The sequence below is a fragment of the Mobula hypostoma genome, chromosome 21 (assembly GCF_963921235.1).
Source record: "Mobula hypostoma chromosome 21, sMobHyp1.1, whole genome shotgun sequence".
NCBI classification, from domain to species: Eukaryota; Metazoa; Chordata; class Chondrichthyes; order Myliobatiformes; family Myliobatidae; genus Mobula; species Mobula hypostoma.
This window is the reverse complement of record NC_086117.1, coordinates 46,707,215-46,721,351: the sequence shown is the minus strand read 5'-3', so window position 1 is coordinate 46,721,351 and position 14,137 is coordinate 46,707,215. Positions and strand designations below refer to the sequence as shown.

At 42.5% G+C, this 14,137-nt stretch overlaps 1 protein-coding gene across 4 annotated transcripts in view; it reads left to right on the top strand.

Moving 5' to 3' along the window:
- LOC134359991 (discoidin domain-containing receptor 2-like) overlaps window positions 1-14,137 on the top strand; it is a 107,717-nt gene that overhangs the window by 23,751 nt on the left and 69,829 nt on the right. Inside the window, exon 1 of one of the 4 annotated variants that reach the window (XM_063073933.1) lies at window positions 11,143-11,245. The exons of the other annotated variants lie outside the window; for them this stretch is intronic. The gene's annotated coding sequence lies outside the window, so the exon portion shown is untranslated. Of the gene's footprint in view, window positions 1-11,142; window positions 11,246-14,137 lie in introns of those variants that run through there. 4 annotated transcript variants of the gene reach the window in all.

Below are 14,137 nucleotides of genomic sequence, written 5' to 3'. Positions count from 1 at the left end.
TCTCAGGGTTGTATACTGCATACATACTTTGAAAATAAATGTACTTTGGATTTTTTTTAATGTATGGATATGTGAATGCTGTTGGTGTTGAGGTCACCTGGCAGAGTTCCATTGTGCAGACAGTTACCTAGCGCAGGAAATGGCATTGGTTATCTGGTCGCTGTTTCAAAGGTATCATAGGATGGGCAGTGGGTAGGAAGGAAGGAGTAATGATGTGCGGTAAAGGAACAAATCCACGAAGAGAATCAGCGTCAAACTTTGGTTGCCCCATCCAGGAACAGAATGGAAAATGAAAATTGGACTAAGCTGCTGCAAAAGCTTGGATAGAGGGGGTCTGTAAGACTAAATTCTTCTTGTGGAATTCAGGATGGTTTAGGATTTGGAACAAAAGTGAGTAAATCGTGCTGAGCCACAGATTTGCCCTGATTTGTTGAATGGCTTCCTCTTGCGTGTAGAGTTGATAAAATTCAAGGAATGGCTGGGGGTTGTCTGTGCTGTGTGTGTGAGATGGCTTCAGCCTGGCACTCTGCCTTCAGCTTCTCCCATCCCTTTCTGCAGCAGTAAGTGCCGGTTCTGCCCATTTCCCCGTTTGTGAGATTGTGCAGATGCTGCTGGGATTTGGGAGGTGGGTTGGGGGGGGGGGGTTGGGCAGGAGGCTGACAATACAATTTGTGATGAACTTGGAGCAGTGAGAACGAGTTCCATGACCTAAACCATCTGTTCCGCCTTCTCGGGCTATATTTTTTTCTCTTCTCTGAGCAAATCATGCCTGAACTCGAGCCAGCCTGCCTTCAGCGTTTCAGCTGCAGTCAATTAGTCCACATCTATCCTCCCCCACCCACTCCCTGCAAGCACAACTGTTAACACTTTGATGCCCAAAACAACTCCCAGCTGGTTTGTTGCCACAGCCAGGTTGGACACTTTCCAAATGGGACCAAGGATGAAGGATTCGGGTTACAAGAGAAACAGGGATGGTTCTTGGAGTGAGAACAGTTATTTCCTACAGATACAAAAGCGCGGGTGGTTTTAATGGAGAAAATGAGGAAAATGCTGTTGGAATGGTTAGCAGCCAGACAATTTTAACTTTATAACAATCAGCACCAAAGGGGAAGGTGGAGACAAACTTGGATGTACTACCTGAAAGGATGGTGGAAACGGACTCGGGATTAACTTTCAGGATCAGATCAGTTTTATTATCAGACTGTCATAGAGTGTTACATAACAGAAACAGGCCCTTTGATCCATCTAGTTTGTGCCAAGCTGTTACTTTGCTTAGTCCAATCAACCCACACCTGGACCATCGCCCTCAGTACCCCTCCAATCCATGTATTTATTTAAACGTTTCTTAAATGTTACAATAGAACCCGCTTCCCTGGCAGTTGATTCCTAATTCAGAGCACCCTCTAAGTGAGGTTCACCTTACATTTTTCACCTTTCACCCTTAACCTATGACCTTTACTTCTAGTCTCACCCAACCTCAGTGTATAAAGCTTGTTTGCATCTACCCTATCTATACCCCTCATAATTTTGTATACTTCTATCAAGTCTTCCCTCATTTTCCTACACTCTAGCGAATAACCTCCTAACCTATTCGACATTGCCCTATGACTCGGGTCCTCAAGTCCCGTCAACATTCACGTAAACTTTTTCTGTGCTTTTTCAATCTTATTGATATCTTTCCTGTGGATGGGTGATCAGAAATACACACAATACTCCAAATTTTGTCTCACCAACATCTTATTAAACTTAAAAATAGCATCCCAACTCCTGTACTTAGTACAGTACTTTGATTTATAAAGGCTCTCTTTATAACACTCTGCACCTGTGACACCACTTTCAAGGAATTACAGATCTCTCTTCCCAAATCCCTGTCTTCTACTGCACTCCTCAGTGTAATATCCTGCACTGTGTAAATCTTGCCCTGGTTTCCACTCCCAAGGTGTAGCACCTCACACTTGTCTGCATTAAATTCCATCTGCCTTTTTCCAGCCCATTTTTTCAAATCTTGCTGCAAGTGTTGATAGCTTTCCTTGCTGTCCACTATACTCCCAATCTTGGTGTCATCTGCAGATTTGCTGATCCAGTTTACCACATTATCATCCATTTCATTAATATGAATGACAAACAACAACAGACCCAGCATCAATCCCTGCAGCACTCCACTAGTCACTAGCATCCAGTCAGAGAGGAAACCATCTACTACTACTCTCTGGCTTCTCCCATGAAGCCAATGTTGAATCAAATTTACTATTTCATCCTGAATGCCAAGCAACTGAGCCTCCCATGCTTGTCAAAGGCCTTGCTAAAGCCCACGTAGGCAAAATCCACTACCTATCCTTCATCAACTTTCTTGGTTGAAAAACTTTAAGATTGGTTAAACTTCACCTGCCATGCACAAAGCCATTTTGACTATCCCTAATCAGGCCATGTCTATCAAAAAATTTAGACATCATGACCCTTAGAATACTTTAAAATAACTTGCTTTCTGATGTCAGGCTCACTGGCGTATAATCTCCTGGCTTTTCTTAGAGGTTCTCTTGAACAATGGAACAATATTAGTTATCCTACGGTTCTTCATTACCTCACCCGTAGTTAAGGATGTTTTAAATACCTCTGTCAGGGCTCTTGGGCTTATCCATATTAATTTACCTCAAGGCAGCAGGTACTTCCTCTTCTGTTATCTGGATACGATCTGAGACTTCACTACCGTTTTGCCTCATTTCTATAGGCTCTGTATCTTTCTCCCAACTAAAATAGAGATGCCGAAAAAAACAGTTAAGATCTCCTCCATCTCTTTCAACTCCAGGCATAGCTGATCGCGATGATTTTCAAGTGGACCAATTTTGTCCCTTGCTATCCTTTTGCTCTTAATATATCTATAGATATATTAAAAATTCTGAATTTCCTCTTGTGTTCACTTGCATTTCATGTACTCATTTTCTCCTTGCTGCCTAAAGCTGTTGCACACCCTCTTCTTGTTAGCCAGTGCCTCAGTATCTTTCGAAAACCAAGGTTTCCTAGACTTGTTATCCTTGCCTTTTATTCTAACATAAACATACAAGCTCTGTACTCTCAAAATTTCCCTCTTGAAGTCCTACTTACCAAGCATCCCTTTGCCAGAAAACAACCTGCCCCAACCCACACTTGCCAGATCTTTTCTGATGTCATCAAAATTAGCCTTTCTCCAACTTCGAACCGCAATACAAGAACCAGGCCTTTCCTCCGTAACTATCATGAAACAAATGAAGTTCTGAATACCAGATCCAAAGCTTTTCCCTACACACTCTTCTGTCACCTGCCCTATGGCATGAAATTTGTTGTTATGTGGCAGCACTACAGTGCAAGACACAAAACATTGCTATAAATTACAATAAAAATATTAAATAATGCAAAAGTAGAATAGCAAAGTTGTGTTCATGGATTCATGAATCATTCAGAAATCTGATGGCAGAGGAGAAAGAGGGTTCCTAAAATGTCGAGTGTGGGTCTTCACACTCCTATACCTTTTCCCGATAGCAGTAATGAGAAGAGGGTAATTTCCAGAGGAAAGTGATAAATGGTTAAAAATTGAAAAAGAATGACCAGCCCAGGTATAAATGGCAGCATCCTATTCACGCACCTCTTCAGAGACAGCCTTCCATTGACCCTGAAATGGAGCAAAGCTGAGTGTCTCATCCACCCCTCCAGCAGAAACTTATCAGGCTCTATTAGTTTTGTCAGTCATCAATCCAAAATTTCTTCAGGGTTCAGGTGTATACCATGGTCTAAATATTAGGGGTCATTAGCGCAGTACTCAGAACCCTGTTTCCGTCAGAGTGGCGGGGTATTATCATGGTCACTCAGAATAGGAACAGGTCATTTGGCCCACTATGTCTACACCAACCAGTGTGGCCTATCTATATTAATCCCACCTTCCAGCACTTGACCCAAAGCTTGCTTTGCCTGATTAGTTCAAGTGCCTACCGAGACAATTAAATGCTGTCCGTGACTGTTTCCATCAAAATCGTAGTTCAGTCCTGATGAAGGGTCTCAGCCCAAAACATCAACTGTTTTTTCCTTAGACGCTACTTGACTGTTTGAGTTCCTCTAGCATTCTGTGGGTGTTGCTTTGGATTTCCAGCATCTGCAGATTTTCTTGTGATTGTCATAGTTGAGTTTATTGTCATATTCACAGGTACATGTATGAACAGGTGCAAGTAAAACTTATTTTCAGCAGCATCACCAGCAGATAGCATCACATAAGCAGCACTCTCAAGAAAGGCAAGCATAAATTATTTACAATTCTTATAAGAAAGAACACAGTTGGAACAAAAAAGTCGATTTTAGTGCAGAGTGGTCAAAGTGGTACATAGTAAAGTGGCTATTGTGTTTCTAAACTGTAATGATTAGCATTGTGTTAGTGAGTTCAAGAACCGAGTGGTTGAAAGGAAGTAGCTGATCCTGAGTTCATGGTGTGAGACTGCGGGCTTGTGTGCTTCCTGCCCAGTGGTAGCTGCAGTGTATTCCGGGTACTCTCCACTCTGGGTAAAGAAAGACTCCCTCTGATCACCTCTAAATCTTACACTAAATGTGTTCTCTAATTTTACCCACCTCTGATAGGAGGATAGGTTTCCTGCAGTCTACCTTACCTATACACACCCATAATTTTATTTCCATCAGTCCTGTCCACTCTTAACCTCCTCCACTCCAGGGAAAACAGAACTAGCCTCTCCATTCTTTCCTAAAACCGAAACACTCCATCCCAGGCAACATCCTAGTGAATCTCTTTTTCACTGCCTCCAGTGCCGGTAGTGTGGTGACCAGAACTGCAGGCAATACTCCAGCTGAGGACCGACCAACATTTTATAAAGCTGAAGCTTATGCTCTCTCTTCTTGCATTCAATGCCCCAGCAATGAATGCCATATCCCATATGCCTTCTTATCTACCTATGCTGCCACATTCAAGGACAGGGAGGTGGAAGAGGAATAGGGTTACAGAGACTGGATGGTCAAGGTTTAAAGGGATATGGGCCAAATGTGGGAAAGTGAGAATAAGTTACATGGGAAGTCCTGCCGAAGAGATTTGGCTCGAAACATCTACTGTACTCTTTTTCTAGATGCTATCTGGCCTGCTGAATTCCTCCAGCATTTTGTGTGTGTTGGTTAGATAGGAATTTTGGCTAGCATAGACCAATTAGGCCAAATGGTTTGTTTCCGTGTTATTTGATTCTATGGTCAGGGAATTTCAATTACCCCAACATTAAGTGGGATTTTGTTAATGTGGAAGAATTAGGATGGGTGGCATTTATAATATGCACTTAGGAGAACTTGTAGTGGTCCATTTGGGTAGGTAATCCTACTCAGGGTAGGGCAGAAATAGAAACAAGCAAGTGGATGAAGTGTCAGTGTTGAGGCATACTCAAGATAGTGACCATAACTCTGTTAGTCTCCAAGTTAAGGAAAGGAATAAGGATGCTCCAGAAATCAGGGGGTAAATCATTTTCAGAGTCATTTGGGACCTCACAAGCTTGAACTGGGACCTGATACTTGCAGGTAAATCTACACTTGAGAAGTGAAATCTTTTAAAAATGAAATAGTGAGAGATCAGGACCAGCACATTCCCATAACGGTGAAAGGAAAGGGCGGCAAGCCCAGGGAACCCAGAATGTCAAAGGCTATCGATGGAGCTCTGAACCTCGGGTGTTGACTGTGTGGAGTTTGCACGCTCTCCCTGTGTTGCATGGATTTCCTATGGGTGCTGAATTTCCTCCCACATCCCAAAGACATGCTGGATGGAAATGGAACTGGTTTATTATTGTAACATGTATCAAGATACAGTGAAAAGTTTGTCTTGCATACTGTTCATGTAGGTCAAATCTTTACACAGTGCATTTTGGTAGAACTAGGTAAAACAATAAAAATGCACAATAAAGTGTAACAGCTACAGAGAAAGTACAGTGTGGTAAACAATAAATTGTGAGGCCAAGAGTCCAATTTACTGTAAGTAGACTTTTAACAGTGGGGTTCAAACTCCCCTTGAGCCTGGTGGTTCAGGCTTTTGTAAGGTCTGCCTGATGGATGAGGGGAGGAAAGAGAATGTCCAGAGTGGGTGGGGTCTTTGATTATTGTGGCTTCTTTCCTGATGCGGTGAGATTGGTATGTTAAATGGCCAGTGTAAGTTGGTGGTAGAATATGGGTGAAGCTGAAGGGAATGTGGGGAGAATTTTGTGGGACTAGTCGAGGATCTGTGCGGACTCGGTGGGCTGTTCTGGGCTGCTCAACTCTGGGAGTCTAAGACTATGATAAAGAATAAGTCTTACCCTGTAAGTATTGTCCCTGGTGTGTTAGTGAGTGGTCATATCTGGAGGGGAACTGGTAGAATGTGGGGAGAATAAAATATGATCGGTGTAGGATTATTGGTCAGCACCGACTTGACGGGCCGAAGGGCTTTTTTTCCCTGCTGTGTGACTCTTTGATTGTGAGAAGTCTGGAATTTGCTGCCTGAAGCAGTGGTGAAGGTAAAAAAAAAATCAGAATATTTAAGATAAATTTAGATGAGCAATTAAAACACCGAAGCAAAAACTACTAGGGGCAGATTGTGGAAAATGAGATTAGTGTGGAAGGTAACTGATGGCCAACATTGACACAAGGACCGTTTTCCATTCCCAGTGTATATCCAGCAGCAAGCTTTTTGCTCAAGATTCCAACATCCGCAGTCTCTTTTGTGGCTATTTCCCATGCTATGGAACGTAATGAACTGAACAGTGTGTAAAATGGAAGATAAAAGAGTAGCAGGCATCGAAGTTGATATTTCATAATTTTCGTCAGAAAATAAATCCATTTGGAAATGAAGACTGTGGTTAACTAAGGAAGTTGAGGCTAATTCCAAAATCAAGGCAAACATTGATGGGAAGATTAGTGATAGGCAAGAGGATTGGGAAATATTGAGACATCAGTGAAGGATGACGAATATAAAATAAAGAAAATAGGGATTATCAGAGGAAGTTAACAACCAGAAGCTACGTGCTTGTATCCAGCAGCAGCAGCAGCAGCAGCAGGGAAACACCGTGGAATTATATTTCTACCTCAGGTAGGAAAGTTATTAAAGAAGTAATTGAGGAATGGGATGAGTCCAGACTTGGGGTTGATCAAGGATGGTAAAAAAATAAAAATCATGTTTGACTAATGTGTTTTGAGTTTTTTGAAGAAATAACAACTTATTGATGATGTTAGTTTACATAGAGCAAGTAAGGCTTCTGAGACAGTACCATGTGGAAAGCTAGTTGAAAAGGTTGGAGCCCGCCAAACTTAAGACAGGTTAGAAAGTTGGATCAAATGTTGGCTTGATAACTGAAGGCAGAGTGTGATGCTGGAGAATTGCTTTGTGATCAGAAGCCTGAGATCAGTGGTATTCCACAAGGTTCAGTGCTGCTACCCTTGTTATCATTACTTTGATATGAATGTAGGAGCTGTGATTAGCAAACGTCATCGGCATCCCTGATGGTCTTTTGTGAAGCCGCAGGAGAAGGGTGATGTTTTTAATGTCTATTTTCCTTAGCGTGTACTCAGGAGAAAATCATGGATACCGAAGTAATGAGGGTAACCAGTAGTAAGATCTTGCATACTGTGAGGCAGGAGGTAGTTGCAGTCTTTTGGTGTATTAAGTTGGGCAAATTCCTAAAACCTGTCAATGTGCATCCCTCAATCTTATGGGAGGCCAGGGAAGAAATCGCAGAGGTGCTTGTAGAAATATTTGCTTCGTTGTTAGCCACTGATGAAGTTCCAGGAGACTGGAAGGAGGCTAATATCGTTTCACTATTCAAGAAGGGTAGCAAGATCATGGTCTCTCTTTGGGTGCGTTGCTGTTGCTTGTAGGATGTGGGCGCTGATGCTGATTTGTTGAAATAGATGGGGGGAAGGCGGAGGTTGATGTGTTGAAGCTCGCTACTGCTTGCACTGGGGAGGGGGGAAAGGGGGCTTTGGGGTTCTTCTGTTTTTTGTGGATGTCTGTGAAGATTTAAGTATTTCAGGTTGTATACTGCATGCGTTCTCTGATAATAAATGGGACCATTTAAACCCCATTTGAAGGACAGGCTGACTTCATTGTAGGGAGGTTACTGAAGGGAATTCTGAGGTACAAGATCTGCCATCACTTGGATAGTCAAGGCCTGATCAGGATTAATCAATATCGTTGTATGCATGAGAGGATATGTCTGACATATCTTTTGAAATTTTTCAAAGAGCTAACTAAAGGGATATATAAAGATGTTGCAGTAGATGTTGTCTATGTGGATTTAGTAAAGCCTTTGATAAGTTCCACATGGCAGACTGATCTGGAAACCTGGGTGCCATAGAATTCAGAATTGACTCGATGAAGGGAAGCAGAGGGTGATGGCTGTAAGTCTGACTGAATGGGGTGCCCCAGGAGTCAGTGTTGGGACCGCTTTTATTCATGACTTATGTAAATGATTTGCATGTGAATGTACATGGCAAGAGTAGAAAGTTTGCTGATGATATAGGGGGTCTTGTTGGTTAACATGACTTGCAATAAAATCTTGATCAGTCACGGAGAGAGGCTGAGCAATGGCAACTGGTCAGGGGAGGTGAATCTACGGCACACGTAAACATTTTGATGGCATGCGGTATATGTCCCTCAATTAAAACTCACCCATAATAAAAACATACATAACGATTATCTTTACTACCAAATGAAGCAGTGAATGATTTTTTTTAAAACCTGGGAATAATGAGATGAGATGTTTTCACAGGAAATATCACATGCCAGCTAGATAGTTGTGAGACCATGTGACTTTGGATGATTACAATTTGAAATCCTTGCAGATCTGGTGTATACAGCAGTATTTAATCGTAAACAGTTACAATAATAGTACTATTCAGAAATTGTTATTTTTCAATCGTCTTTTTAAAAGATTAATATTAATACTTTTAGAACAAGTTTTCTAAAATAGTTCATTTCTTTCAGTCTGTTTCTATGATACTTTTACTGAAGGTCAAACAATGAATAAGCAACAGAACTCATCCTTTCTCCTTTAAAAAAAAAGTTCATAATTATGATTACTAATTCATGAATGGGTGATAATCTCAGTTCAAAATTACTATATCATGTGGGAGAAACTTTTAGAACATTATCGCCAATTTGAATGCGTGCTTTCAAAAAGATTTGCAACCCCTGGCAAATGGATTTCAACCTAGGTGAATGTGAAGTGATGCATTTGTACATTCAACCAGAACAGGAGCTATACAGTGAATGGAAGGGCACCTACAAGTGTTGTGGAACAGAGTGACCTGGGAGTACAAATGTAAATGGCTGAAAACAGCCACGTTAAGTGGACAGGGTGATGAAGAAGGTCTTTAGCGTACTGGCCGTTTTCAGTCAGGCATGGAGTTTAGGACAGGGAGATTATAGTGCAGTTTTATAAGTTGTTGGTAAAACAGCTCTAGGAGTATTGTTTTTTTGTTGTCTTTTTTTAAATTTAGAGATGGAGTGGAATAGGCCTTTCCAGCCCTTCGAGCTGCACTGCCCAGCAACCTCTGACAATCCCGATTTAACCCTAACCCTGAGGCCTCTGTCGGTATAGGTTGGCCATGGATGATAACGACCTAGCTGTCTAGATATGCAAGCTGTTGCCCATGTAGCAAGCTCCCCCTCTCCAGGTATCTAATAAACCCAAAGGAACGGCAGAGACCGATACTGTTTGGTGCCAGCAGTGTCACACAAGTTGCCAGTCAGCATTGAACTCAACATAGGACTGTCCTAGGGACTCCAGCTCTGGATTTTTCCCTCTGGGTTAACTCCTGAAGCCTTCCCCATAAGCACGACAATGGAGGTTTGAAATCAGTGCTTTGCTTCTCCGAGATGAGTTGCCAACCACAGCTGACGAGCCCCATCTGCCCTAACCTAATCATGGGAAGATTTGCAATAACCAGTTAACCTACCCAATACGTCTTTTTGGACAGTGGGAGGAAACAGGAAGGTCCTGAGATCCACACCTTCCAGGGGAGGATGTACAGAGACTCCTTACAGAGGATGCCAGGATCAAACTCCAGACTCCAACACCCCGAGCTGTAATAGCGTCATGCTAACCACTACGCTATCGTGGTGCCCCAAAATTGTATACTGTTCTGATCACCCTGTTATAGGAAAGACACTGCCAATCTGGAGAAGGTTCAGAAGACATTTACGAGGATGCTGCCTGGAATAAAGGTCTGAATTATAGGGAGAGATTGGCCACTCTGGATCTTTATCCCTTGGAGCATAGAATGAGAGGAGAGCTAAAAGAAGTTCACAAAATCATGAAGGGTATGGATAAGGTGGGCAATCATAGTCATTTTCCTAGGACGAGGACACAGATACAACGGGAGAGATTTAAAAGACACTTGAGAGATAACTTTTTTACACTGAGGATAGTGAATACATGGAATGAATTGCTAGAGGAAATGGTCTAGCTGGATAGAATTACAGCATTTAAGAGGCTTTTGCATAGGTACATGGAGGCGAAGGGCTTATAAGGGTTCTGGGCAGAACACAAGCAACTGGGGCTAGCAGGGAGGATGCTGTGGTCAGCAGGGACCAGTTGGGCTGAAGGGCCTGTTACCATGCCCTATTACTCCATAACTAAGCAAATGCTAGACACTGAATAAACATGTCAGCTTTAAAAAAAACATTGAACATTGCAATAATAATGGAAAGTCAAGGGGCAAAAGGCAGCAGGAATTTAAAACATCCGCTTTGTGAAAGAAGAAGTATGAAGCATAATGATGGTGCTAAAGGGCAACACATCCCCTGGAAAATGGTCAGGAGAAATGCATCATATTAACGAGACCAAGCTCATTATGATGGGAATTTCTGAGAATTTCTCGTGTTTCTGTAAAGTGATAAAGATATATTAAAATTTAATTGGCAACAGATTGATAGATGAAGTATAATTTGGGAACGCGTGAAGGCATCCACTCTGGCAGAAACAATAGAATGTGGGAATGTTGTTGAGCAGGGAGAGACAACAGTTCTCTGCAGTCCAGTGGGATCTCGGAGACCTAGTCTATGAAACACAAAATTGGCAAGCATATACATTGGTGAGGCCATAGCTGGAATATTGTGTTCAGCTCTGATCACCACAGAATACAACAGTCAAGATTGCATAGGAGAAAGTGCAGAAGAGATTCACCAGGATACTGCCCAAGTTGAACCTGGGAAGATTCATGGAACATTCGATTTTTTTTTAGGTATTGAGAATGGAGTTTCAAGGTAAGGAATTGTTTCTATAACTGCCCCAAGTTAATTACAGCAAACAGTTTGTTTTTTTAAAGGTGGAAAATGCCTCTATTGGATCGGGTGGAAAGAAGGCTCTCGGGGTTATTACAAGAAATGTGAAATAAAAACCAAACTTATTGAGAAAACTAACTTGTCAGATCAGGGAGCAGCGGTGGAAAACAAAAACACCTCAGGTGACTTTATGTACCAATTTAAAAAGCGCCTGAGGCCTGTCAGGGCTTGTCTGCCCAGCAGGAGATCGCGGAGTGAGTTGGAGACAATTCCTTGTGGGCTTTCCTCACCAGGTTTAAAAAGAGCTCAAGGCCTTTTGGAACTTCTCAGTGGGCTGCAATCATAAAGATCTTTCAGGCACTCAGCAGGGGCCAATAAAAAGAAGGGGGTATAAGTAAAGTGGCCATTGTTGCTGTGGCTATTGTTGCAGTAGACAGTGTTAGAGTGGTCAGGCTTGGCTCAATAGGCTAAAGCAAGAACAGGCAGAGGCTAAAAGTTAGAGGTATAACGTGCATAGGCAGGATGGTAGTGCAACACCAGTCCTGTGTGATGTGGGATTTCAGGGTAGCTTACAGTCTCCCTGTTCACTACATCTGCAGGAGGTGGATCCAACTGCAGCTGCTGACTAACAAGTTCAAGGAGCAGGGTCTGGAGCCTGATGCACTCGGGGCCAGCCAGCAGCCTGAAAACCTCAGCAGAAGGAAAGGGAGTAAGCAGTCAGTGCAGGGTACCTCTGTGGCTATTCCCCTCGGCAATGAGTATATTCTTTTTGAATACTGTGGGGAGGAATGACCTTTTAAGGGACAGCAACAGCAGCCAGGTCAGTGGCATTGTGGCTGGCTCTGAGCCTGAGCAGGGAAGGGTAAAGTCAGGCAGAGCGATAGTGGTAGGAGATTCGATGGTTAGGAGGAAGGGCAGGAGATTCTTGGATGTAGTCCATCTGGTCTAGGTGACTTATCTACCTTCAGACCGTTCAGTTTCCCAAGCAGCTTCTCCATAGTAATGGCAGCTGCACTCACTTCTGCCCCTTGACGCTCTTGAACTTCTGGCATGCTACTAGCGTGTTCCACGGTGAAGACTGATACAAAATACTTACTCAGTTTGCCCGCTACTTCCTTGTCCCCATTACTATCTCTGCAGCATCATCTTCCAGCAGTTCAATGGCTACTCTCGCCTCTCTTTAACTCTTTATATATCTGAAAAAAATTTGGTATTATTTTTGATATTGTTGGCTAGCTTACTTTCACATTTCATGTTTCCCTCCCTTTTGGTTTTTTTAGTTACCTTCTGATAGTTTTAAAAATTTCCCAATCCTTTAACTTCTGACTAATTTTTGCTCTGTTGTACACCCTCCCTTTTGCTTTTACGTTGGCTGTGACTTCCCTTGTCAGCTGCGGTTGCATCATCCTGCCTTCAGAACACTTCACAAACAGGAGAAAATCTGCAGATGCTGGAAATCCAAGCAACCCACACAAAATGCTGACAGACCTCACAGGCCAGGCAGCATCTATGAAAAGAGTATATTTGACATTTCGGGCTGAGCCCCTTCATCGGGACTGGAGAAAAAGGGTCCTTGTTAGTACATAAAGAAACTTCAAGGGTAAGAAGACTCAGATGGGAGTTATTTACAGCATCTTTTCTCTCCAGTACTGACGAAGAGCCTCTGCCTGAAACATTGAATATGCGCTTTTCCATTGATGCTGCCTGGCCTGCTGAGTTCCTCCAGCATTTTGTATATATTGTTAGAATACCACACCTTTGGCATGTATCTGTACTGCACCTTCCAAATTGCTCTCAGAAACTCCCAACCATTGCTGTTCCACTGGCATCCCTGCTAGTGTCCTTTTCCAATCAACTTTGGCCAGCTCCTCTCTCGTGCCTCTGTTATTTCCTTTAACACTGATACATCTGACTTTAGCTTCTCTCTCTCAAATTGCAGGGTGAATTCTATCATATTATAATCACTGATTCTTAAGGGTTCCTTTATCTTCAGCTCTCTATTCATATCTGGTTAATTAGACAACACCTAATCCAGAATAGCTGATCTCCTAGTGGGCTCAACCTCAAGGTGCTCCAAAATGCCATCTTGGAGGCATTCCACAAATTTTCTCACTTGGGATCCAGCTTCAACTTCATTTTGCCAATCTATCTGCATATTGAAAACGCCATGACTAACATAATATTGCCTTTTTGATATGTTTTTTCTTTCACCTGCTGTAATTTGTAGACCACATCCTGGCCACTGTTGGGAGGCCTGTAAATTACTCCCAATAGGATCTTCTTGCCCTTGCAGTTTCTTAACTTTACCCATATGGATTCTACATCTTCCAATTCTATGTCACCTCTTTCTAAAGGTTGGATTTCATTTTTTTTTTTGCAGCAGAGCCACTCGTCCTCCTCTGCCTTCCTGCCTGTCTTTTCGATAGATTCTGTATCCTTGGATGTAAGCTCTGAACTACAATTGTCTTTCAGCCATGACTTCGTGATACCCATAATGTCATACCCGCCAGTCCCTAACTGCGCTACAAGATCATCTACCTTATTTCGTATACTGCGTGCATTCAAATATAATAGTCATACTTCATTGATCCCGGGGGAATTTGGTTTTCGTTACAGTTGCACCATAAGTAATTAAATAGTAATAAAACCATAAATAATTAAATAATATTATGTAAATTATGCCAGGAAGTAAGTCCAGGACCAGCCTATTGGCTCCGGGTGTCTGACCCTCCAAGGGAGAAGGGAGGAGTTGTAAAGTTTGATGGCCACAGGCAGGAATGACTTCCTATGACGCTCTGTGTTGCATCTTGGTGGAATGAGTCTCTGGCTGAATGTACTCCTGTGCCCAACCAGTACATTATGTAGTGGATGGGA